The 24,258-nt window shown below is 43.4% G+C and overlaps 1 protein-coding gene across 3 annotated transcripts in view; it reads left to right on the plus strand.

Moving 5' to 3' along the window:
- The first annotated feature begins 442 nt into the window (after window positions 1–442).
- Window positions 443–24,258, plus strand: part of Cdc42se2 (CDC42 small effector 2) — a 77,829-nt gene continuing 54,013 nt past the window's right edge. Inside the window, exon 1 of one of the 3 annotated variants that reach the window (XM_052757734.1) lies at window positions 443–576. The gene's annotated coding sequence lies outside the window, so the exon portion shown is untranslated. Of the gene's footprint in view, window positions 577–15,836; window positions 15,938–18,146; window positions 18,171–24,258 lie in introns of those variants that run through there. The other 2 variants (XM_052757736.1, XM_052757735.1) reach the window with 2 other exon arrangements.

Genomic DNA, 24,258 nt, shown 5'->3' on the forward strand with positions numbered 1-24,258 from the left:
CTGGACACTTGGCACACATTTCAAATGCCAGGTAATGTTTTTGGCTCTATGCCCGCCAGTGAGTCAGTGATTCTGATTCCTTAAAAGTAATGTGACCGAGGGTTTGAGGCAAATAGTTCTCAACTGCTACCAGCTGAGAGACACCTGGTGCTGGCCAGCTCTGCCCCGCAGCGCCCTCGCTTGCCCAGGCGCGTCCATTTGCCGGATCTGGATGGGAAGGGGCTGTGGCGCGCGGCCGAGGCCTCCATCACCCCCTCTCCCCCCCACCCTCTCCGCCCACCCAGCGGGTCACTCTGCAGCGCGCCTGACGTCCCCGGGGTCTCACCGCTCCCTCACTGGGCGGGGCCTCGCAGCGGCCAGCCCGCCTACTGGGGGACAGGGCGTGTCCTTGCGCTGGGGGCGTGGCCGCGCAGCCGTACACACCGCCTGTGGCTCCGCCTCTGCGCGCGCGAGCCTGAGCGGGAGGGCGGAGCCCGAAGCAGGGAGCGCAGCTGCGGGTGTGTGGAGCCCCTAGAAACATCGGAGCCGGCGCTCGGAGCCGCGCGGCCGGAGCTGGAAGCCCAGACAAAGGCGACGGTGAGTGTGGAGAGGGCCCCACGGTGGCCCCGAGGCGCCAAGTGCAGAGCCGCCGTCCAGAAGGCTGAGGGTGAGCGGGGCCCGGGCCTCGCCGCGCTGCGGATTGGGGTTGCGGGCTGAGGCTGCGGCTGCGGCGGCTCCATTTTCCAGGTCTGGGCGAGGTCCTCACGCGAGGACCGGCGTGTGGTGCTCCTCATTCTCTGTGAGGCCGGCTTCCACCGTAGCCTGTACCCCTCCGGCGCGGGAGGCGCTGCGGACCCCTCCCCCAGCCCGCAGCCCCGCCAGTCTGGACCGGCGCGGAGCGGCCAGGCTCCCGGACCCCGACTCCCGCCCGGCCTGCCCGGGACCCCGGGAGAGAGGAAGCCGGGTTGCCGGCTCGCAGTCGCTCCGGCGACTCTTACAGGTTGTTGCACCGGGAGCTCGCAGCCGCGGTGGTGAGCATTACTAACGGGTGTGGTAGGTAGCGGCTCGCTGACGTCGCGTTCCGAGTCGAGGAGCAGCCCCTGGCCGGCTGATTTCGCGTAACCCCGGGAATTCCTCTTCAGCAGCAGTGATTGCAGCTGATAACCTTTCGTGGAGGAGTTTGGTGGTGATGTGCAGAGCTCGGCATCGAAACGTTCTGGGACAGGGAGTCGAGCTCAGTGGTAGAGAACTTTGCCTTGCACGCAAGAGGCCCTGAGTGGTTCAGTCCCCGGGACCCTCGCCCGCCACAAAGAAAAAAGAAAAAATGTAAATGCTTTATTAAAGGACCTAGCATATAAATACGTGCTCAGTGAAATACTGGTGCAATGAATGACTCTCGAAGCACCAGGCATAGAGCTGAGTATGATTAAGCACATACTCTCTTGACTCAGATTAAGGGCTGTTAGTGTCCCCCCCCCCATGCAAGCTATTGATAACTTTTTTAATCATTATCGCCAGCTTTGTAGACAGTACGCTTGAGATGTGGAATTTTGAGAGAAGTTGGTTTAGAGTTTTCTGTTTCTTAACAGGCCCCATTTCTCATCTTCTTTGAAAATAATGGCGACTATAAAGGTGTTTGGGGTGTATTTTGAGGCTTAGCTTTCTATTTTGTAGGAATAAAGAAGTGTATGGGCTTTTGAGGGACTGTGGTATGGTCTTGAGAATCTGTATGAGCCAGGGAGAGCTCTGAACTGTAGAGGAAGGGACCTAATGTCTTCCTGGTGGTTAAACATCACCGCCTACTCAGCATACTCATTAAACACATATTAAGCTCAGAGACTGGTGTTGGATGCTGTTTGTGGAAGGGACAAAGCCCAAAATGATTTCTCTCTCAAGCTTGAGCATGAAGTTCATTCTGTGGTATCCGTGGAGCAAATGAGGACTGCCTCAAATCCCAGCACCACTTCATTTAGGAAAGATGGCTGGTGAACTTCAGGAAGTGTGAATTCATAGTAGTCTACTCAAAAGTTAATAAGTAACTCTTTAAGGCTAAGATTACTGGGTTATAGTTTCATTTCTCAGCTTAATAAAAATCCGTGTAGATTTGAAAGTGGCAGGCAGAAAGGTTTCAACCATGGTTTCATTCTCTCCTGAATTAGATTTTGATGCAGTGTTTTTATTGATAGTGTGATTTCAGATGTGTTTCAGTAAGAATCTTTGTAATAACATTTATATATATATATATACACCCTAGGTGGTGGTGGCGTTGCAGGCCTTTAGTCTCAGCACTAAGGAGGCAGAGGCAAGTGTATCTCTGAGTTCCAGGTCAGCCTGAGCTACAAAAAAAATCCCCACTCAGTGTTAAACAGCACTTGCTGCTCTTCTAGAAGATTGAAGTTTCCGACACTCACACTGGATGGCTCACAACCATCTGTAACATCATCTCCAGGGTATATGACGCCCTCTTCTGGTCTTCATGGGGCACCTGAATATAGTTGACATATACACACAATTCCAAAACAGTCATTAAAAAATTCCCAAAGATGGGCAGGGAATATAGGTTAGTTGTTATGAAGCCCCTCATTCAATCACCAGCACCACGTGGTGTGATAGTTTGAGCCTTAATGCCAGCACCTGTGAGACTGGACATGAAACAGATCATGAGTTCAAGGCCGTCTTTGACTTATTTAGCAAACTTGAGGCCAGCTTGAGCTATGTGCAACTCAAACAAAACAAAACAAAACAAAAAACAAAAACAAAACCCTTGAAGATAAATTAGTAGCTTTCTTTTGTTTTGGATATTTTAGCCATTTTATTTTATTTCATTTTTAACAGAGCTGGGGTTGCGGCTTATGGTAGTACACTTGCCTAGCATGCGTGTACCAGGCTCTGGGTGCCATCTTCAGTGCCGCAAAAGAAGGGCTTGATGGGTAGAAAGGAAGAAATGTCTTAAATAAAGTACCTCTTCAGCAGTTTTATTTTGGCTCCTTGCTTGTCATGTAAAAGGAATATACAGTTGACCAGGTAGTGCTGACAGGAGAGGATTATTAGTATAATATGTGCTGTTTGGACTTTCTTGCTGGTATGACAACTATGATAAAACTGCTTATTAAAATGAGGGTGTGGGCTCGGCATTGTCTTGTGTTGCCCCCCCCCCCCCTTTTTTTTTTGAGACAGGGTTTCTCTGTGTAACAGCTCTGGCTGTCCTGGAACTTGCTGTGTAGACCAGGCTGACCTCGAACTCACAGAGCTCCACCTGCCTCTGCCTCCCAAGTGCTGGAATTAAAGGTATGCGCCACCACCACCTGGCGCTGTGGTGTGAACCTTTAATCATAGCATTTGGGTGGCAAGAGGCAGGTGAATCCCTGTAAGTTCAAGGCCAGCCTGTTTTACATAGCTGGTTCCAGGCCATCGAGAGGTACAGAACAGAGTCGGGGGTGGGGGAAGAACAACAGCAAAGGATGTGGGCTGAGGATATAGCTTAGGTGCTAGTGTGTGTAACGTGCATGAGGCCTTGAGCTTGAGCCTCAGCACTGCATAAATTGGGGTACATTCCTGTAATCCTAGCACTGAAGAGGTGGAGGTAGACGCAGGAGGATCAAGAAGGTAAAAGTTATCCTTGGCTGCTTATCAAGTTCCAGTCCAGCCTAAGCTACATGAGACCCTATTTCAAAACAAAGCCAACCAACAAAACAAAACAGTCCCCTCAAAAAACAAAAAAACCTAACTTCCTCCAAAAAACAACCCAAATGGTGAAGACATGTATGTTGTAACCCAGTTGATAGTGTTTTTCTAGCACCCATGAAGGCCTGGCTTTGGTTCCTCAGCACTGTGTAAAAGAATGGGCCGTGGTGAACTGCCACATTGCTTCAGGAAGAAAGAGGTGGAGAGTAGCATTGCAATTATTATGAACATAAAGTTTCTGTTGTCTTTTGTTGTGGTTGCTTTCGGGTGAGATCGAGCCAGAGCCTCGTGTGGTCCACCTCAGTTGCAGCCCCCACTCGTTTTCATTCTGTTTTTATATTTTCATGTATGGTTTAAAAACAGTGAAATTATGTGCCACATTATGACTTCTGGTCAAAAGATTTGACTTTTTATGCCTGTTCCTAGCAATAATAAGGGAAGAGTGCATTTGATTAGAATGTTTTGATTTTAGATGTGTAGAGATTGAGTTTTCAGTATTTTTTTCTAGGAGTAATACAAGTAACCCCACACATCTTATTGGTAGAGAGTCATGATAGTTTTTTTTTAAAAAAAGATTAAAAAATGTATTCATGTATTTTATATGTATGGGTGCTTTATTTGCATATACTCCTGCATGCCAGAGGCATCAAATCCCATTATAGATGGTTGTGAGCCACCAAGTGGTTGCTGGGAATTTAACTCAGGACCTCTAGAAGAGCAGCCGGTGCTCTTAGATGCTGAGCCATCTCTTCAGCCCCTCTCTTTCTCTTTTAAAAATTATTTTTGTATTTTATTTTAAATGTAAGAATGTTTTGCCTGCATGTATGTATGTATGTATACTATATTTATGTCTGGTGCCCATGGAGGTCAGAGGGGGTGTCAGATTCCCTCGAACTGGAGTTATGGATGGTTGTTAGCCAAGCCACCATGTAAGTGCTGGGAACTGAATCCAGATTCTCCACAGGACCAACTGGTGTTCTAAACAGCTGAGCCATCTTCCCAGCACCTAGTTTCTCTTTTCTTAAAAAGAAATAAACAAACAAACAAACAAACAAATAAATAAATAAAAATTAAGATTTCTGTTTTATTTATTTATTTTCCTTTTTTTTAAAAAAAAATTTATTTTTTGAGACAGCGTTTCTCTGTGTAGACCTGGCTGTCCTGGGAACTCACTCTATAGACCAGGCTGGCTTTGAACTCAAGAGATCTGCCTGCCTCTGCGTCCTGAGTGCTGAGGTTAAAGGTGCTCAGCACTCTCACTGTCTCTGTTTTTATTTTTTTATTATTATTATTATTATTAGTTTTTCGAGACAGGGTTTCTCTGTGTAGCTTTGCGCCTTTTCCTGGAACTCACTTGGTAGCCCAGGCTGGCCTCGAACTCACAGAAATCCACCTGGCTCTGCCTCCCGAGTGCTGGGATTAAAGGTGTGCGCCGCCGCCTTGCTGAGCCATCTCTCCAGCCCTGACAGTTATTAAAATGTTCTGTTTCATATAGGAAGAGTTATATGAGGATATACACCACATAGTCTTCGGTCTGTAGAATGCCGTAGTGTCTGGGTTTTCATAAAGTATACTCTATCATAGTCATATGGTGAGGAAATCACCTAATGATACATTTTGCAGAATATCTCCATCATTGAATGATGTTTGACTCCTTTAGAAGTTCAAATTAACGTTCTGCACAGTCTGTCTCCATCATTACAAGGTAATGAAGATTTACCACTGTTTTTACAGTTAGCTTTTGAATTTAGTCAGACCTTGTGACTTACCAGTGCCTGAAACATTTTATCATTGTGTAGACTGTGTGAACATTCAAATAGGACTTTCCAAGTTTAGACATTGGCTGTTAGCTGTTTTGTGGCTATTCTTAGGAGTAACAAAGGAAATCATGAGTACCTGAAAACAGAACTTTCTGATCTTAGACTTATTGGTTGTTCACTTTTTCATTGTAGTTGTTCTTAGGACCAATAAAGAAAGTAACCCCTCAAATTTTAGTGGTAGAGAGCTGTGATAGTTTTAGAAGGTTTATTTCTTGTAGGAAGTTATTTGATAACGTACCATGACTGCCCAGTATTATAAGAAACCTTAAGGTAAATGATTACAGAGCCAGTAAAGATCATTGAATGGGCTGTGATGATGTCTGATACAACATGCTTCTTGCTCAAGGGTCGCTGCTCATCCTTGGCCAGCTTGTTCCACAAGACTATGGCCTACGTTAGTTCCCCATGGCCAGTGGAAGAGGACTCTCTTTGGTTATTTAATAATCCCCTACAGAGATTTGAACCCAATGATTGTTACTCAACAGATTTCTTCTAGAGGCTTTTGAGCCTGAGGCTCCTTCCTGTCTGAGAGTTCCAGGTGGAAAGTCAGCTAGCGGGGCTGGTAGATCACTGTGTCTTGAACAGCAGCTTGTGTGGGGGGCGGTGTCTTTGTGACTTAAGCTATTTGCATTTCTTCTGTAAATGTGAGCAGTGTTCAGAAAGAGAAGTTGAGGGTCATGAGGTCAGAGGATGGACTGTTCTGTCTGAACGTGTCTGTGTACTCGTATGCATGTGTGTGCATGCGTATGCTTGTGTGTGCATGCGTGCGAACAGAGGGAGGAGGGAGGAAAGGGCAGAGGTGGAGAAGGTAGTAGATAAACAGGAGCTGGAATTCCTTGGCAAAAAGTAGTTATTAAATATAGATGTGTCTGGTGCTGGGGAGCACTGGCTGCTCTTCCTGAGAACCCTGGTTTGATTCCCAGCACCCACATAGCAGCTCACAACTGTCTGTAATTTCCCGTACCAGGGGATTCAGACACCCCTCTCTCTTCTGGTCTCTGAAGGCACTGCACGCACATGATACACAGACATACATGCAGACAAAATGCTCCTATATGTAAAAATAAAAACAAGTCTAAAGCAAATATAGATGTGGCTGATGGAGAATTACTTGATGGGTAGAGAATTTCTGTTCTTCAGATGAAAAGTTCACAGTGCGATTGCTTGACATAACTCTCAGTGCATTGAGAATGGCCAAGATGCTATATATTTTACCTCAGTGAAAAGTAAATTGGTAGAAATCTTTGTATATTCATACTGTTTAAATAAATACTTCAGACTTATTGACAACAGGAAGTGGTAAAGTAACTTTGCTAAGAATATAAGAATTCATCATTTTTGGTATACTTAAAAAATACTATGTTTTCAAAGTATTATCCTAACTTTGAGTTTTTTTGTTTTTTTGTTTTTTGTTTTTTCCTTCTCCAAGACAGGGTTTCTGTGTGTAGTTTTGGTGCCTGTCCTGGATCTTGCTCTGTAGCCCAGGCTGGCCTTGAACTCTCCACCTGACTCTGCCTCCCGAGTGCTGGGATTAAAGGCGTGTGCCACCACCGCCTGGCTAACTTTGAGTTTTTATTTTAACTGTTGGAATATTTGAAATATTGAAATATTGGTGGAGAATTTTTTTTCTTTTCCTTCCTCCCTCCCTCCCTCCCTTCTTCCTCTTCCTTCCTCCCCTTCCTTCTTCCCCTCCTCTCCTCCTCCCCTCCCCCCTCTTCTCTCCTTCCTTCCTTCCCTCCCTCCCTCCCTCTTTCCTTCCTTCCTTCCTTCCTTCCTTCCTTCCTTCCTCCCTCCCTCCCTCCCTCCCTCCCTCCCTCCCTCCCTCCTTCTCTCCCTCTCTCCCTCTCTCCCTCTCTCCCTCCGTCATCCATCCATCCATCATTGAGTTTTGACCATATTCACTCCTTCCCTCAACTCCTATGCCCATTCCCCTTCCCAACCAACCCAACTTTGTGTTCTCTTTTTTTTTCCTCCCTACCCATCAAGTCTAATTTGGGTTGTCCATATATTCGTAAGTGTATGACCTACTGGAGTGTGGTCATCCGACCAGTGACAACACCTAGGGAAAATTGATTGTCCTCTCTCAGAAGCTATCAGTTGCCAGTAGTACCTCTGCTAGGGGTGGGACGTCATGTCCACCTCCTTTCTTCATGCTGGGATTTGGAACTAGCTTGAGCTTGTACTGGGCTTAATGTATGCTTTGATAACTACTGTGAGTTCATGTATTCAGCTGCCTGCCTGTGTCATGTGGACACTGTTTCCTTGTGTTCATTTACCACCTTAGGCTCTTAGTCTTTCTACTCTCTCCTCTGAAATGATCTCTGAGCCACGGGAGGAGAGGGTATACAGTATAGATGTTTCATTTAGGGCTGAACATTCTGTAAACTCTTATTCTCTGCACCTTGGTCACTGTGGGTCTCTGTGATAATCACCAGCTACTGCAAATAGAAGCTTCCCTGATAAGAGTTCAGAGATGCATTAATGTATAGGCATAACAATATGTCATTAGGAGTCAGTTTAATACTTTGTCCATTTAGCAGAATAATAGTGATAGATTCTCCCCTAAAGTCTGTGAACAGCCATAGGTTCTTAACCCCAAAATGGTGCCAGGTATGGGTTTCATCTTTTTTTTTTTTTTTTTTTTTTTTTTTTTGGTTTTTCGAGACAGGGTTTCTCTGTGTAGCTTTGCGCCTTTCCTGGAACTCGCTTTGGAGACCAGGCTGGCCTCGAACTCACAGAGATCCGCCTGGCTCTGCCTCCCGAGTGCTGGGATGGGTTTCATCTTATGGAGCAGGACTTATATCCAGTTAGAAAGTGGTTGGTTACTCCTATAATGTTTATGCCCCTGCTGTACCAGTGACCATGTCCTTGCCAAACCTGTTGTTATTGTAGTTTGCAAAGTTCACAGCTGATAAGATTGGTGATTACTTTTCTGCTCCAGTAGCATTCATAGTACCTTCTGGAATTATGAAAGCTAGCTCCTAGTGATGAAACTTTCAAGTTAATACCAGCTTAATATCTCCATGTACATACCATCATCAGCAATAGGGTCTTAACATCAAGTTCTCGAAAGTAACCAATAGCATTGGCAATAGTCTGTAGTGTAGTGTTTAGGGGCATATGGGACCTTACTTGCCAACACCTCCAGAAGAGGAGTTCATTCCTGGCACTGGGTTGTTAGCTTGTGGTGTCTAGTAGGGGCATTGTTGTCCTGTTATTGGGACATATTCATTCATCCCCCCCCCCTCTCTCTCTCTCTCTCTCTGTGTGTGTGTGTGTGTGTGTGTGTGTATTAGGAAGCTTCTACAGTAATTGGCAGGCTTCCATATGACTTTTTGAAAAGGTCATCTCCATTTTTCCTCCTCTACCCTGCCCTTTCACCCTCCGCCCATTTCAGTTTAACTCTTTTCATTCAATTAATCTCTTTTAAACCTTTATACAACTGTTTTCAAGGCTTTCAAGGGTTGTGTTTCTGTCAGGGGCAGTAGTTCATTTTTTTGTAAGAGTGGTTTTTAGATTTAGACGACATTTCTTTTTTTCAGTTGTAAGCCCTAAAATGATTAAGAACTAAGCATATTGTAGCCTGTGCCTGTGGTATTTGTATAGATTCTGAAAGTTTATTATAATAGCATTAGCATAAAACATTTTTTCAGGTACTTTATTTTCACATTCTCCAGGATAAACCTGCTATTATGTTTTTAAGTCTCAGATTGTTTTTGTTTGTTTTGAGACAGGGATTCTCTGTGTAGCTCTGGCTGTCCGGGAACTCACTCTGTGGACCAGAATGACCTCAGACTTACAGAGATCTGCTTGCCTCTGCCTTCTGAGTGCTGGGAATAATGGCGTGTGTCACCATGCCTGGCCTAAGTCTCAGTTATTTTTAATTATGAAAATGTTTAGTTATTTGCTTAAGGATGAGTCTAGAACATTTTGTTAAGTTTTTTAAAATTTAAAAATCTATTTTTATTTTATGTTCATTGGTGTTTGAGCTGCATGTATGTCTGTGTGAGGGTGTTAGAAGCCCTGGAACTGGACTTGTGAGCCGTGTGGGTGCTGGAATTGAACCGGTCCTCTGGAAGGAGCAACCAGTGCTCTGAACTGCTGAGCCATCTCTCCAGCCTCTTGTTAAGGTTTTATAAGATTTGTTTTATTTTATATGTTTGAGTGTTTTGCTTCCACGAATGTATGTGTACTGCATTTGTGTGTGGTGCTTGTGGCGGCCAGAAGAGGGCCTTGGATCCCCTGGAACTGGAATTTTGGATGGTTGTGAATCTTCTTGTGGGTGCTGGGAACTGAACCCAGGTGCTCAACAAAGAGCAAGTAGAGCTCTGAGCTACTGAGAAGTCTGCCAGTCCTCTTAGAGGGTTTTTAGAAACAATTGAAAATGTGTATTTTTGATTTCTTATAGATTCATTCATTTATTTTTGGAGATAGGTCTCAATGGAGCCCAGGCTGGTTTACAGCTACTTGTGTAGCTGAGGATGACCTTGAGTTTCTGATCCTCCTAGCAGAGGGTAGTTGAAACTGGTTTGTTATCCCTTACAAAGGGGATTTCTGAACTGAAATGTCCCATCTCAGTAAGAAGTAATCTTTGCCTGAAACTATAGTACTTACAAAGTTTGTAGTTAAAGTGGATTATGGTAAAACAAATTCCTTTTCCTAAGAAATGCTACATGAATTTACATTGAATCTGATTTATTTTTTTATAGGCATTGCATGAGTCCTGACCAGTTTTTATTTACTGATCTGGAAATTCATGCTACAGTTTCTTATGACATCTTCATGGTAGAGTTTTTGAAAGTGTATTGTACCAAGGCACAAAATTATTTTTGTTTTATTTGGTTTATCAAGTCATCTACTTTGACTTTATTTTTCTTTCCAGTTCTGGGGGTGGACCCCAGGGTGCCCTAGGTGTTAAGCAAGCACCTCAGTCTTCTGACCTTTTGTGTAGGAAAGCAGAATGACCCTGGACTCTGTCCAGCACTCTGTGTGGTTTATACCTTCCTACTGTGGGGAACTGCAGGTCTCTATGCAGACGTTCTACTCAGAGATGGGACTTGATGTGGTTTAAGTGGAAGCAAGGGTTCTCACTGGGCCAGCAAGCCTTCCCTGCAGACTGAACTCTAGGTCTTAGGAAGAGTGTGTAGCTTTTCTAGTCTTAGATAATGGAATCTAGTGTCTGTCACTCAGCACTAGTTTTATATTAGTTCTTTTCTTTTCTTTCTTTCTTTTTTTTTTTTTATTCCTTCCCCGAGACAGGTTATCACTATGTAGATCTGGCTGGCCTGGAACTTGTTATGTGCACAAGGCTGACTTTGGATTCATAGAGACCTGCTTGCTTCTGCCTCCTGAGTGCTGTGATTAAAGATGGTCACACCTAGCTGGTGGTTTTCTTTTTTGTTTGTTTCTTTGTTTTATAAACAATGTTGCCAATTGTTCAGTAAAGGTATCCTCCCCTGTTAAGAGATTGGGAGAAAGGATGAGGTGGGTTATTTATTTATTTATTTATTTTTTAATTTCCCCAAACAGGGTTTCCCTGTGTAGTTTTTTGGCGCCTGTCCTGGATCTCGATCTGTAGACCAGGCTGGCCTCGAACCTAGAGAGTTCCTCCTGTCTCTGGCTCCCGAGTGCTGGGACTAAAGGCTTGCACCACCACCGCCCGGCCAGGATGAGGTTTTAAGTAGTTGGTTCAACTGTTATCTGCTATTTTTGTTGAGTAGGTCGTTAGTTTAATATGGCCCTGGCAATATAGTTAAGTGGTAATTTTGGATATTCCATGCCTGGGAGCCACCCTCTATTGTGGCTGGGATTAATTCTCTGACTCAGTGTGCTCAATATAGACTCACTTTGCTGAAGGAGTTTTATGTTAGCCTTTAAATTAGCTGAGTAGCATGTTAATAAAACTGAGGCTAGTACATTAAAGTGACTCCATACAGCAGTTAAGTGGTAATCTTGGATATTCCATGCCTGGGAACCACCCTCTATTGTGGCTGGGATTAATTCTCTGACTCACTGTGCTCAATATAGACTCACTTTGCTGAAGGAGTTTTATGTTAGCCTTTAAATTAGCTGAGTAGCATGTTAATAAAACTGAGGATAGTACATTAAAGTGACTCCATACAGCATAGCTTTAAGCATTTTCCTGGGGTCTCAGCATCCTCCCTTCCCACCTTCTGTTTAGTAATGCCACTTTCAGGGCACTTCTGTGTGTGTGGGACTCACACACACACAGTCCATTGCTGCTAGCATCATTTTGCTGTCAGGCCCCTTTCTCCATAACCTCTCTTGAATATTCTTTATCTGTTTGACCCCAAGGTGTCCACTATTTATTTTCTCTCTACACTCCATCCTTCTGTCATTGCACTTATCTGACCACACTGCCACCCAAAGCCTTTATAGCAATTTTTTTTTACCTGGACCATTCCCAGGTCTTCTCAGTTCACGCCCACTGGCCCTGCTAGCCTTACATGTTCTCACAGTCTATAATCTTGGTGCTTTCCCCTGGTCAGTGCTTTCTTTCTCCTACACGACTGTTTACACTTCGTGCATCATCTCTTGCAACCCTCCCCTCATTTTCCATTTCCAGCTGATGACCTTGTTTCTTGAATACTCAGAATGAAAGCAATCAGAAAACATTTCCTGGCTATCTTACATCTCTACTCACACCTTCTGCATCTTTTTTTTTTCCCTGCTTCCCTCTGGTTATATTCCTTTCTTTGGTCAAGGATATTAACTGCTTCAGTCTTCATCTCATTCAGCATGTATATCGTTGTCCTATTTCTACTGGGTCATCTAATCATATCTAGAAAATGCTGAAAAATCTCCCATCTTCTGAAAAGCCTTCCTCAACATGTTCATCTCTTTCCTTAGTTATTGCTCTAAAAAAGTTGTTTCTTGGTTATCAGTTAGTTCTTGCTTGTCTCTTCCAGCTCCTCACCTAGTCAGTCTAGGTACTAACCTAGTCTACTAACCCTTTTTGAGGTTATTAGCAGTAACCTCCTTGGTGGTAGATTCTGAGGTCAGTTCTCCGTTGTCAGTTTCAGTGGAGACAGCAGCGTTTGCCTTGACTGATAATCATGTCTTTGAAGCCTTTCTTCCCTTTGCTTTCTGGATAATGCTGTGTGTTTTCAGTTTCTTCTGGTGCTTCCTTTTCATTGCCCTAGCTTTTTTAAAAAAGGAGGCAGTGTTCCCAGGCTCTATGTTTAGACCTCTGATGTATTTATATTTAGTCTTCTTGTGATCTCATCCTATCTAGTGAGAATTACCATGTATTTCAAGCCGAGAATTTTATCTTTAGTCTGAATCTTTTTCTGACCTCCAGTCTTGTAGATCCATCTGCACAGTCAACATGTTCAACTAGCTAATAGGCTTGGCTTCTCTTATTTAACAAACATCACAATTAAACTCATTCTCCCCCTCCTCCTTCCCTGATCATTGTTTCCATTCTAGTCTTCCTCATCTTGTTAACTGTAATCTTTGTCAGCGCCTGTGACTGAAAGCCTAGCACACCTTCTTGGTACTCCACATTGAATTCAAAGAAGGTGTTGTGGAAATACATACTTCTTATTTACCTTAAAAGCCATGTTGAGAATAAATGCAGGGCCTCTAGGGATAGACAGCTTGGTGGCTGTGCTTGATGGGCATGTGCAAGGCCCAGTGTTTGATCCCTAGCAAAAACAGGCACATGACACTCAGAAATGAATACACCCAGTTTCTTCAAGTCCTTCCACTCTCTAAGCACCCCTTCTCCTGCTGCTTCTTCTGTCTTCTGTTTCCAGCAGAGCAGCCAGGTCATGTTTTTAAAATGGAAGTCTAATTATTTTACTTCTATGTTCAAGAGCTTCAGTAGTGTTCCCGTTTCCTTTGTGTTGCTATGATAACATTTGGACCAGAGGTAACTTGGGAGGAGGAAAGGATTTATTTGGCTTATACTTCCAGGTCATAGTATATCACTGAGGGAAGTCAGGGCAGAAAGTCAAGCAGGAGCTGGTAAGTGAGCCAGGGAGTGGTTTTGGACAGTGGTTTTTATCACAGAACAGAAGCAGACCGCAACAGGTGGCTCTCTCTGTTACAGAAAATGAGGACCAGAGTAGCTGCAGTGCTTAGGGGATCCTCTGCTGTGTGTACTGTCCCGAGCTCTAGTTTCAGTTTTTCCTCGGTGGACTCCACTCTAGTCTCTTTGAAGTCCTTGGCCCTAGTATACAGTTGTGCTGTCTATGCCCCTAGGGCTACAACTTGGTTTCATTTTCTGGAATGCAGCTAGTATCTGGACAGTGGGTGGCTGTGGAAGGTGCTCACATTTGCTAAGTGAGCATGTGGAGCTGGTGGAGTGCATGTGTGTTTCTGTGGCAGAAAATATAGTCCTATAAAGAATTAGTGGGGCCGGGCGGTGGTGGCGCACGCCTTTAATCCCAGCACTCGGGAGGCAGAGCCAGGCGGATCTCTGTGAGTTCGAGGCCAGCCTGGACTACCAAGTGAGTTCCAGGAAAGGCGCAAAGCTACACAGAGAAACCCTGTCTCGAAAAACCAAAAAAAAAAAAAAAAAAAAAAAAAAAAAGAATTAGTGGAAATAAACAAGATGCAAAAGGAAAAAGTAAGTTTGAAACCAAACATTTTTGATATATAAAGTGGAAACACACTGAGATTTATAAATGGTAAGGGGCAGAAGAAATGAAGAGAAGTGGAGTGAAGAAATACAGAGATAAGAACGTGATCTGAAGGAGGTGACAAGACTTAGAAGTTGGTTTCGGTTTGTTTGGGTTTTATTTTTTGAGACAGGGTCTCACACCATGTAGCTCTGGCTATCCTGGAACTCACTGTGTAGATCACATTGGCCTCAATCTCAAAGAGATCCTCTTGCCTGTACCTCTTGAGTGCTAACATGAAATGAGCCACTATACCTGGCTCACTTAAAACTTTTTGGGGGTGCTTACTCCATATTTCAGTGTAGTAGTACTTTCTCATTGAGCTCACCAGTCTGCATATAGTGACACAGAGACTTATTATTGTGAAAGCTTGGCCTTAGCTTAGGCTTTTTCTCAACTAGTCCTCATAACTTAACCCATATATATATATTTTTTTTTCCGAGACAGGGTGTCTCTGTGTAGCTTTGCGCCTTTCCTGGAACTCACTCTGTAGTCCAGGCTGGCCTCGAACTCACAGAGATCTACCTGCCTCTGCCTCCCGAGTGCTGGGATTAAAGGCGTGCGCCACCACCGCCCGGTCTTAACCCATATTTTTAAATCTACGTTCTTCCACGAGGCTCGTTACCTCATTTCCATACTGTTCATCTTGCTTCCTCTCTATCTGGCTGGCGACCCCACCTTTCTTCTTCCTAGAGTCTTCTCTATGTAGTTGGTATTTTCTTTTTTTTTACTTTTTACTCTTTGGGGAGCTGCCACCCAGCTCCCAAATAAATACACACACAGAGTCTTATTATTACTTATAAATGCCTGGCCTTAGCTTGGCTTATTTTTAGCCAGCTTTCCTTAAATTATCCTGTCTATCTTTTGCCTCTGGGCTTTTACCTTTCTCTATTTCTGTATATCTTTTCTTTCCTTTTTATTCTGTGTCTGGCTGTGTTGCTGGGTAGCTGGCCCCTGGAATCCCCATCTCCTCCTCTCACGTTATCCTCCTTCTATTTATTCTCTTTGCCCGCCAGCCCTGCCTAATTCTCTCTTGCCTAGCTCTTTATTAGACCAATCAGGTGTTTTAGGTAGGCAAAGTAACACAGCCTCACAGAGTTAAATGCAACAGAAAGAATGCAGCACATCTTTGTATCATTAAACAAATATTCCACAGTATAAACAAATATAACACATCTTCAAATAATATTCCATACCATCTCTGTCCCTGGAAGTCCTGCCCAGCCTCTTCCTGCCTAGCTATTGGCCAATCAGCTCTTTATTAAACCAATCAGAAGGCTCCTTGGCAAAGATACATCTTCACAGTGTAAACGATTATTTTGCAACATTTGATGCCTCCCACCTAACTCTTGTCCTCCCCCCTTTTGTTTTGTTTTGTTTTGTTTTGTTTTTTGAGACAGAATTTCTCTGTGTGGCCTTGGCTGTCCTGGAACTCCCTTTGTAGATCAGGCTGGCCTTGGACTAAGAGATCTGCCTGCCTCTGTCTCCCAAGTGCTGAGACCACCACTGCCTGGCAAGATGCAATTCTTGAAGGCTGAGTGTTGGTGACTTACATATTCTATTTTTCTACTTTTTGGTTAACCTTTGTTAAAGAAAAGCAATTACTGTCACTTATATAACCTTGGCAGTATTCTTTTGAGTGTTCATGTGTGTAGCCCAGAGGTTAACCTGTAGGTGTTGTTCCTTGAGCTTCTCTCCACTCTTCCCTTTTTGAGACAGTCTTACTGGGACCTTGCAGATTCAATCAGGTTGGCTGGCCAGCAAGACCCTAGAGATCCTGTTTCTGCCATCCCTGTGCTGGGACTATAGGTGTGTGTTGCTGCATGGATTCCATGAGTGCTGGGACTATAGGTGTGTGTTACTGCATGGATTTCATGAGTGCTGGGGAGTATAGGTGTGTGTTACTGCATGGATTTCATGAGTGCTGGGGACTATAGGTGTGTGTTGCTGCATGGATTTCATGAGTGCTGGGGACTATAGGTGTGTGTTGCTGCATGGATTTCATGAGTGCCGGGACTGTAGGTGTGTGTTGCTGCATGGATTTCATGAGTGCTGGGGACTATAGGTGTGTGTTGCTGCATGGATTCCATGAGTGCTGGGACTATAGGTGTGTGTTGCTGCATGGATTTCATGAGTGCTGGGACTGTAGGTGTGTGTTGCTGCATGGATTTCATGAGTGCTGGGGACTGTAGGTGTGTGTTGCTGCATGGATTCCATGAGTGCTGGGACTATAGGTGTGTGTTGCTGCATGGATTTCATGAGTGCTGGGGACTGTAGGTGTGTGTTGCTGCATGGATTTCATGAGTGCTGGGGACTTTAGGTGTGTGTTACTGCATGGATTTCATGAGTGCTGGGACTATAGGTGTGTGTTACTGCATGGATTTCATGAGTGCTGGGACTATAGGTGTGTGTTACTGCATGGATTTCATGGGACTATAGATGTGTGTTACTGCATGGATTTCATGAGTGCTGGGACTATAGGTGTGTGTTACTGCATGGATTTCATGAGTGCTGGGACTATAGGTGTGTGTTGCTGCATGGATTTCATGAGTGCTGGGACTGTAGGTGTGTGTTACTGCATGGATTTCATGAGTGCTGGGGAGTATAGGTGTGTGTTACTGCATGGATTTCATGAGTGCTGGGGACTATAGGTGTGTGTTACTGCATGGATTTCATGAGTGCTGGGGACTATAGGTGTGTGTTGCTGCATGGATTTCATGAGTGCTGGGACTGTAGGTGTGTGTTGCTGCATGGATTTCATGAGTGCTGGGGACTATAGGTGTGTGTTGCTGCATGGATTTCATGAGTGCTGGGACTGTAGGTGTGTGTTGCTGCATGGATTTCATGAGTGCTGGGACTGTAGGTGTGTGTTGCTGCATGGATTTCATGAGTGCTGGGACTGTAGGTGTGTGTTGCTGCATGGATTTCATGAGTGCTGGGGACTATAGGTGTGTGTTGCTGCATGGATTTCATGAGTGCTGGGACTGTAGGTGTGTGTTACTGCATGGATTTCATGAGTGCTGGGGAGTATAGGTGTGTGTTACTGCATGGATTTCATGAGTGCTGGGGACTATAGGTGTGTGTTACTGCATGGATTTCATGAGTGCTGGGGACTATAGGTGTGTGTTGCTGCATGGATTTCATGAGTGCTGGGACTGTAGGTGTGTGTTGCTGCATGGATTTCATGAGTGCTGGGGACTATAGGTGTGTGTTGCTGCATGGATTTCATGAGTGCTGGGACTGTAGGTGTGTGTTGCTGCATGGATTTCATGAGTGCTGGGGACTGATAGTGAACACTTGACTGAACTGCCTCACCAGCCCCTTCTTGCAGAATTATTACCGTTTCTTGTCAAAAGCTCAAACCGTTCTCAGAGCTTTAGGGGGGAGTTTCAGCAGACAGAAGTTGAATTTATGACTATATATATATGTCCTTTCAGACTGTACTTCCTGTTTACTCCTCTCTCAAGCAGAGCTGGGGGTGTGAGGGCAGAGTGATGGTGTGTCACATAAAAACCCTGTATTTTCACGGTATATTAGCAGCTAGTTACAGTAATGTATATGACCATTTTGAGTAATATTTAGTGTATGGATATACATATTTGTGCTCTTATTGAAAGATGCTAGGATGTACATGAATGCTTTCTTTTTTGTAATGCTGGAGGTTGAAACAGTGGCCTCACATTTGCATGGCAGTTACCCTCCTGAGCTATAGCCCCAGTCTCTGATAGGCATTTTTGAACTGCAGCGAGTTTAATGAGAAGGGAGGATGCCAGTGAAGTTAATTACATGCAGTTTTCAGTGTTCTGTTGAGACAAGAAACCTTATTAAAGCTATAGGCATCATTTCCTGTTGATTAAAGCAATCTTTTAGATAAAATTTTGAAATGGGTGGCTTAGAAATTCCTGAATGAATAATTGTGCAAATACAAATTATTCTCTATTGACTAAACATTTTTGTCTTTTTATTTAATATGTAATAATTTATCTTTTCATTAATTTGTTTTGTGGAACTAGTATCTGGACTGATTTCATAGCCATATGAGGTAAGTTTATGTGTGCTTTTATATAAATATGAAGACACAGTTTAAGCTTATGTGTCTGGTAGCCTTAATTTCTAAGCAATAATAACCACAAAAATCAGATTTTGTATTTTTATTTCACATTAAAAGAAACAACCATCTGGGCAGTGGTGGCACATGCCTTTAATCCCAGCACTTGGGAGGCAGAGGCAAGTGGATCTTTGTGAGTTTGAAGCCAGCCTGGTCTACAAAGTGAGTTCCTGGACAGCCAGAAACATTACATAGAGAAACCTTGTCTCAAAAAACTGACCCCCTCCCCCCAAAAAACCCCACCAAATCCCAAAAACCTACATATGTATTTGTATGTGTTATTGTCGTGTTTGAGAGAGGGTCTTAGCTATTTAACTTGGTCTGGCCTCAACTTTGTCATCCTCCTGCCTTGGCCCCAGGTGCTGAGATTATAATTTTGTACCACTACACTGGCTCTCCTTCATAATTAAAAATTATTTTTAGCCCAGGTGTAGTGGCGCACGCCTTTCATCCCAGCACTTAAGAGGCAGAGGCAGGTGGACCTTTGTGAGTTTGAGGCCAGCCTGGTCTACATAATGAGTTCCAGGACAACCAGAGCTACATAGTGAAACCTTGTCTCAAAAAAACAAAACAAAAAAGATATTTATTATTTTAAAATTATGCCTGTATGTATGCATGTGCATATGAGCATGAGTGCAATTACTTTTGGAGCTCGGAAGAGGGTGTCAGCGGGTTACAGGTGGTGGTGATGTGCTGATGTGGGTGCTAGGAAACAACCTTTGATTGCTACAGCAATATGTGCTCTTAACCCTGAGCCATCTCTCCAGCCCACTGTTACAATTTTTAATATGTATTTTACATGTCAAGTAATTTTGAATAACACACTAGAATGGTTTGGTTAAAGTTTAAAAATTCATTTATTTTATGGACTGGGTTATCTTTATTAGAATTCAGCATTGATCTACTCAAGTTTATATGTGAAATGTTGCCCTAGGATTAGTAAGATCCTATTCATGAATTGGTGCATTTTTTTTCATTTTTTAATGTACTTCGTGGTTGTGCATCTATGCACACAAATGCCATAGCACTCCTCTGGAGGTAGGAGTGGTCCTGGCTATTATTATTATTTTAATTAAAAAATTTATTTTTGTATTTTTCAAGATAAGATTTCTCTGTAGGCCTGGCTGCCCTGGATCTCTCTGTAGATCAGGCTTGCCTCAAACTCACAGAAATCCCCCAGCTTCTGCCTCCCGAGTGCTGGGATCAAAGGTGTGCACCACCACCACCTGGTTTAATTTTTTTTTTTTTTTTTGGTTTTTCGAGACAGGGTTTCTCTGTGTAGCTTTGCGCCTTTCCTGGAACTCACTTGGTAGTCCAGGCTGGCCTCGAACTCACAGAGATCCGCCTGGCTCTGCCTCCCGAGTGCTGGGATTAAAGGCGTGCGCCACCACCGCCCGGCCCTAATTTCTTAACTGTATTCCTAATTGCGCCTTTATCTCGGTGCAGATGCTAAAGATCTCACAATGCCTCTGAGAGTTTGCTGGTCTTGTGATTGAGCCTTGATAGTGAATTCAGGCTGTTTGTAGTGACAGAAGCCCACTGAGCCAGTGTGCTGTGTACAATTACACATTCCTGCCTCTTCCTGCTGTATGATTTATACAAACACTCTAGTTCAGCATTTTGATTTGAGTTGGTTTTTCCCATCAGCATATCTGAATGCTTGCTCTCCCTGACAGGCACATTTTGCTATTGTCTGATGACTCCAGTCAGTGTTACCAAGTCAGTAGATGATTTCCTGTCAGTCTTCGGGTGTTCACAGCTTCCCTTATGCTTCCACCCCCCAGTTCTAGAGACTCTTGTCCTGTCACAGTGAATTTATTGTTTGGCAGTTGAACTTGGTTGCTGGCATTTATTTGTTGAGCCACATTTACTTTACTTAATTATCCTTTGACTCAAAGTGTTCTCTAATGCATAGCACCAAATAAAGTAACTGTTTCATAAAGAACATCAGAAAACACGAACCAAAGGAAAAGGTTTGAGTCTCCACCCTAACATCAAAGGGGGTAATTTTGATGAATGTCTTTGCAGAAAAGTCAGTGAATTTTTTCCTCACAAAAGTAAGATTCTATTACATCTCACTCAAACAAATGTCACTACCATAAAAGCATCATTTTTTGTTTAGTGAGAGAGGATCTAGTGGAGAGGGGAATTTAACGTTGAACAAGAGTAAAGCTACAAGTAAAATTGTGGTGGTGCACACACTCAGCACTTGGGAGGCTGAGGCAGGAGGATCAAGAGTGGGGAAGAGGGTGAAGCCAGGTCACCTTTGAGGAGCTGGGTAGGGTTCAGAGTGTGTTTCATTGTGTGTCAATGTGGATCAAGAGTCTCCCTGGCCTCACCATAGTGGGCTTGTGCTTGCTCACCCTGGAGTGGCCACTGTGTGTATCTGTGGGTTCAATAGTGAAGATATGGAGAAAAGAATTGCCAGCCTTGCTCTCCTAGAAGGAGAGGGGCATGACTGGAGTCAGTCTCTGTTATGTGACCAGGGACTTGGAGAACATTAAGAAAGCATTTTCCTGATTCGTGGAAAAACTCTGAGCTATGGTCCTCCATTCCTGCTAGGAAACTATGCAGCATATTATGTAGCATGCAAATGTTATGTAATGCTGAATAAAAATGCAGGAAAACCTTTAAAAAAGAGAATGGGGGCAATGTAGACTATAGAGAGACCCTGTCTCGGTCTCCTCTCTTTTGTGTTGATGGGCAGTAGATGGTGACAAGTACCTCGAGAAAAGAATTAAGTAGAGGTTGTCTTTGAACTCCCTGTGTAGTGACTGGTCTTGAACTCCTAATTCTCCTGCCTCCACTTACCAAGTGCTAGGACAGCAGGCCTGTCCCATCAGGCCTGGCTAGCAGTGTTACTTTTTTCTTCTTAAGGACACTCTTCTTGTCACACAGTGGCCTGATTATATTATATTGGCTAACAAAAACTATGATTCCATATACAGTAGGATTACTTTAATAATAGCCCTAGGATAAAATAAAGGTTGCCTCAAGTCTGGTGTTGCCTTAATCTTAAAATAATTATAGTCGGCCTATGAGATGGCTTAGTAGGCAAAAGTGCTTGCTGCCAAGCTGCCAATCCGAGTTCAATCCCTGGGACTCACAGAGTGAAGGAGAGAACCAGCTCTCACAAAGTGCCCTCCAGTTTCCACATTTCCGTATGGCACATGTATGTGCACATATAGTAAACAAGTAGATAAATGGGACAAGAAAGGTAGTTTTAGAAGAAAGTCATCCTCCCACCCCCCATGGTAGGGATCAGACTCTGGCAGGGTCCTTTGCATGCTAGGCAAGCTCTCTGTCATTGAGCTGTACATTTTCAGCCTCAAAGATGAGATTAATCGAAGACCTCTAAGTCTGTATTAAAATACATTGTCTGCAGTTGACAGTTTCATTAGTTACTGCTGTACTTTTTATGTCAGAAGTTCTTAGAAAAAAGTTTAGCATGTAAGAATTGTGATAGAGTTTGATTTTTATTTAATACATGTAAAAGTACTTGGAGAGTTACTGGTGTGTGTGTGTGTGTGTGTGTGTGTGTGTGTGTGTGTGTGTGTGTGTGTGTTGTACTCTCAGGAAACCACTGTCCCAGTCTTGTCAACATCTTAAAGGTGTCTGCATCTTTAAGTAACAGTGGTTACAGCTATCCCAAAGCCCTCAGGGTTGTACAGTTTAAACCACCAGTCTTTTACCAGAATGATTGACTCAGGATGGACTGCTGATTTCTTGCTCTGGTTTTCTCCTCCCTAACCTTGTCCTTCATCGGTGTTGCATTACAGCTGTTCACAGTCCTGCGGTCTCTGTCTTGTCTGTAGCCATTTTCTCACTCGCATGCTGCTTCCTTGGTTGTACGGATGTTGCTCAAACTATCTCTTATGTGGTAAAGAAGAATAAAAGCAGTGTTGTTGATGTGGCTTTTTCTACTGAGAAGTAGTGCGTTTGTTTTCTGAAGTAGGGACTGAGTCCCTTGAGAATGTCCTTGAAAACACGACATACTTGTGAACACATATGTAGTTGTCTGTCTGCCTGTTGGAAGGCACAGAGTGAGTCTTTAGCAAAAATTTAAGAAAAATGCTAAGAATTATTTTATACTTTTTGATGCTTAAAATAATGCTGTTTTTTAAAGTTTAAATTCAGAGTTAATTTTGGCCTATTATTTTTTAGAACATCTCTTATATATTCTTTGACAATTTTGTACATATAAATAACATATCTTCATCATATGTTCCCTCAATTCCTACTCCTACTACTCTCAGGAAACCCCGGCATGTTCCCCATCCTTTTTCATGTCATCTACTTTTTGTGCTAATAGCCCACTGAGTCCTGTTAGTGTTGCCCATTGGATGCTCACTGATCTTGCCAAGGTAACCACAGATGCAGTGAGCTCTTGACTGCAACAGCCATGCCATGTCCTGAAGACAGTGTTTCACAGCACTCCTCCACTCCTCCAGCTCTTACATTTTTTCCACCCTTCTCTGATATTCCACGAGCCTTTTAACTGTAGGATCAAGGGGTGTGTGTGTGTGTGTGTGTGTGTGTGTGTGTGTGTGTGTGTGTGTGTGTGTGTTACTCCTTGGAAATACTCACTGTCCCTTTTTACATTTATTTTATGAATACTAACCTTGTTTTTGTGAAAATGGTACCTACTGTATAGAGCAGTAGTTCTCAACCTTCCTAATGCTGCGACCCTTTTTAATATAGTTCCTCATGTTGTGACCGTCATCCATAAAATTACTTCATTGCTACTTCATAACTGTAGTTTTGCTACTGTTATGAATTATAATGTAAATAGATGATATGAAGGATATCTGGTATGCAGGTATGCAACCCCTGTGAAAGAGTTGTTTGACCCTAAAGGGTCTCAACTCACAAGTTGAGAACCATGTGTATAGAGGCTTTTAATCAGTCGCACAGCAAGTGGTAGAATGCTATTGACGGCCAACTGTTTTTAGCCAGTTTAGCTTGGGGGTGCTGGGAAGTGACATGGCAAGGCCTCTTACCCTTGGTGGTTTCCATTTTGTTTTCAGTTCAGACAGGATAATAGGTTTCTTAGGAATGGGATGACACCCAGTGCACTTTGCTTGTGGAAGATGTTAATAACGTTTCATATCCTTTCTGTTGTTCCTATTGTGTTAAAATGTCTTGGGAGTTCTTGAAAATTCATTGGGGTCAGGAAACTAGAAATATGTGAAATTCAGGTGAGCTCATATGTATTTGTGATAACTGTTTCATCTCCCTGTCCAAGAATGAGTGGTTCTTGTGACTTTTAAAAAGTATCTGACTTTTGCCAGGTGGTGGTGGTGGTGGTAAATGCCACTTGAGAGGCAGAGGAAGGTGGATCTCTGTGAGTTTGAGGCCAGTGTGGTTACAGAGTGAGTTCTTGAACAGCCAGGGCTACACAGAGAAACCCTGTCTCAAAAAATAAAAAAATAAAAAGGACCTGATTTCAAGCTGATCATGATGGTGCATACCTTTAATCCCAGCACTCAGGAGGCAGAGGCAAGTGGATCTCTGAATTCGAGGTTAGCCTAGTGTACAGAGTGAATTCCAGGATAGCCAGGACTATAGAGAAATCCTGTCTTGATCCCCCTGCCCTCCCCCCAAAAAATTGACTTAATGGAAGTTTTAATGTTTAAAAACTGAAGTAGCCAGGCATGATGATACATGCCTTTAATTATAGCACTCAGGAAACAAAGGCAGGTGAATATCCATGGGTTAAAGGTGAGCCTAGTGTGCATGGTGAGTTCTGGGACAGCCAGTGCAGACTCTGCCTTTTTTAAAAAAAAAAAAAAAAACTGAGGTAAAACTGTTCTGAGTTATTAAGCCAAGCTGAATTGAGAGGAGTTAATTATTGCTGACCAAAGAGTGAGAAAGTAACTATTTCTGTATTTCCTTAGAAATGGACACATTTGTTTACCTAACACTTATTTATTCATAAGGATATCTATTTTAATAAGAATGGACTTTTTTGGAAATGAAAGTGTGCTAAATTATGGAGGAAACAGCTTCCAACTTCAGTAAT

Source organism: Peromyscus californicus, unplaced genomic scaffold (assembly GCF_007827085.1).
Source record: "Peromyscus californicus insignis strain IS unplaced genomic scaffold, ASM782708v3 Scaffold_3__1_contigs__length_106647218, whole genome shotgun sequence".
Taxonomy (NCBI): domain Eukaryota; kingdom Metazoa; phylum Chordata; class Mammalia; order Rodentia; family Cricetidae; genus Peromyscus; species Peromyscus californicus.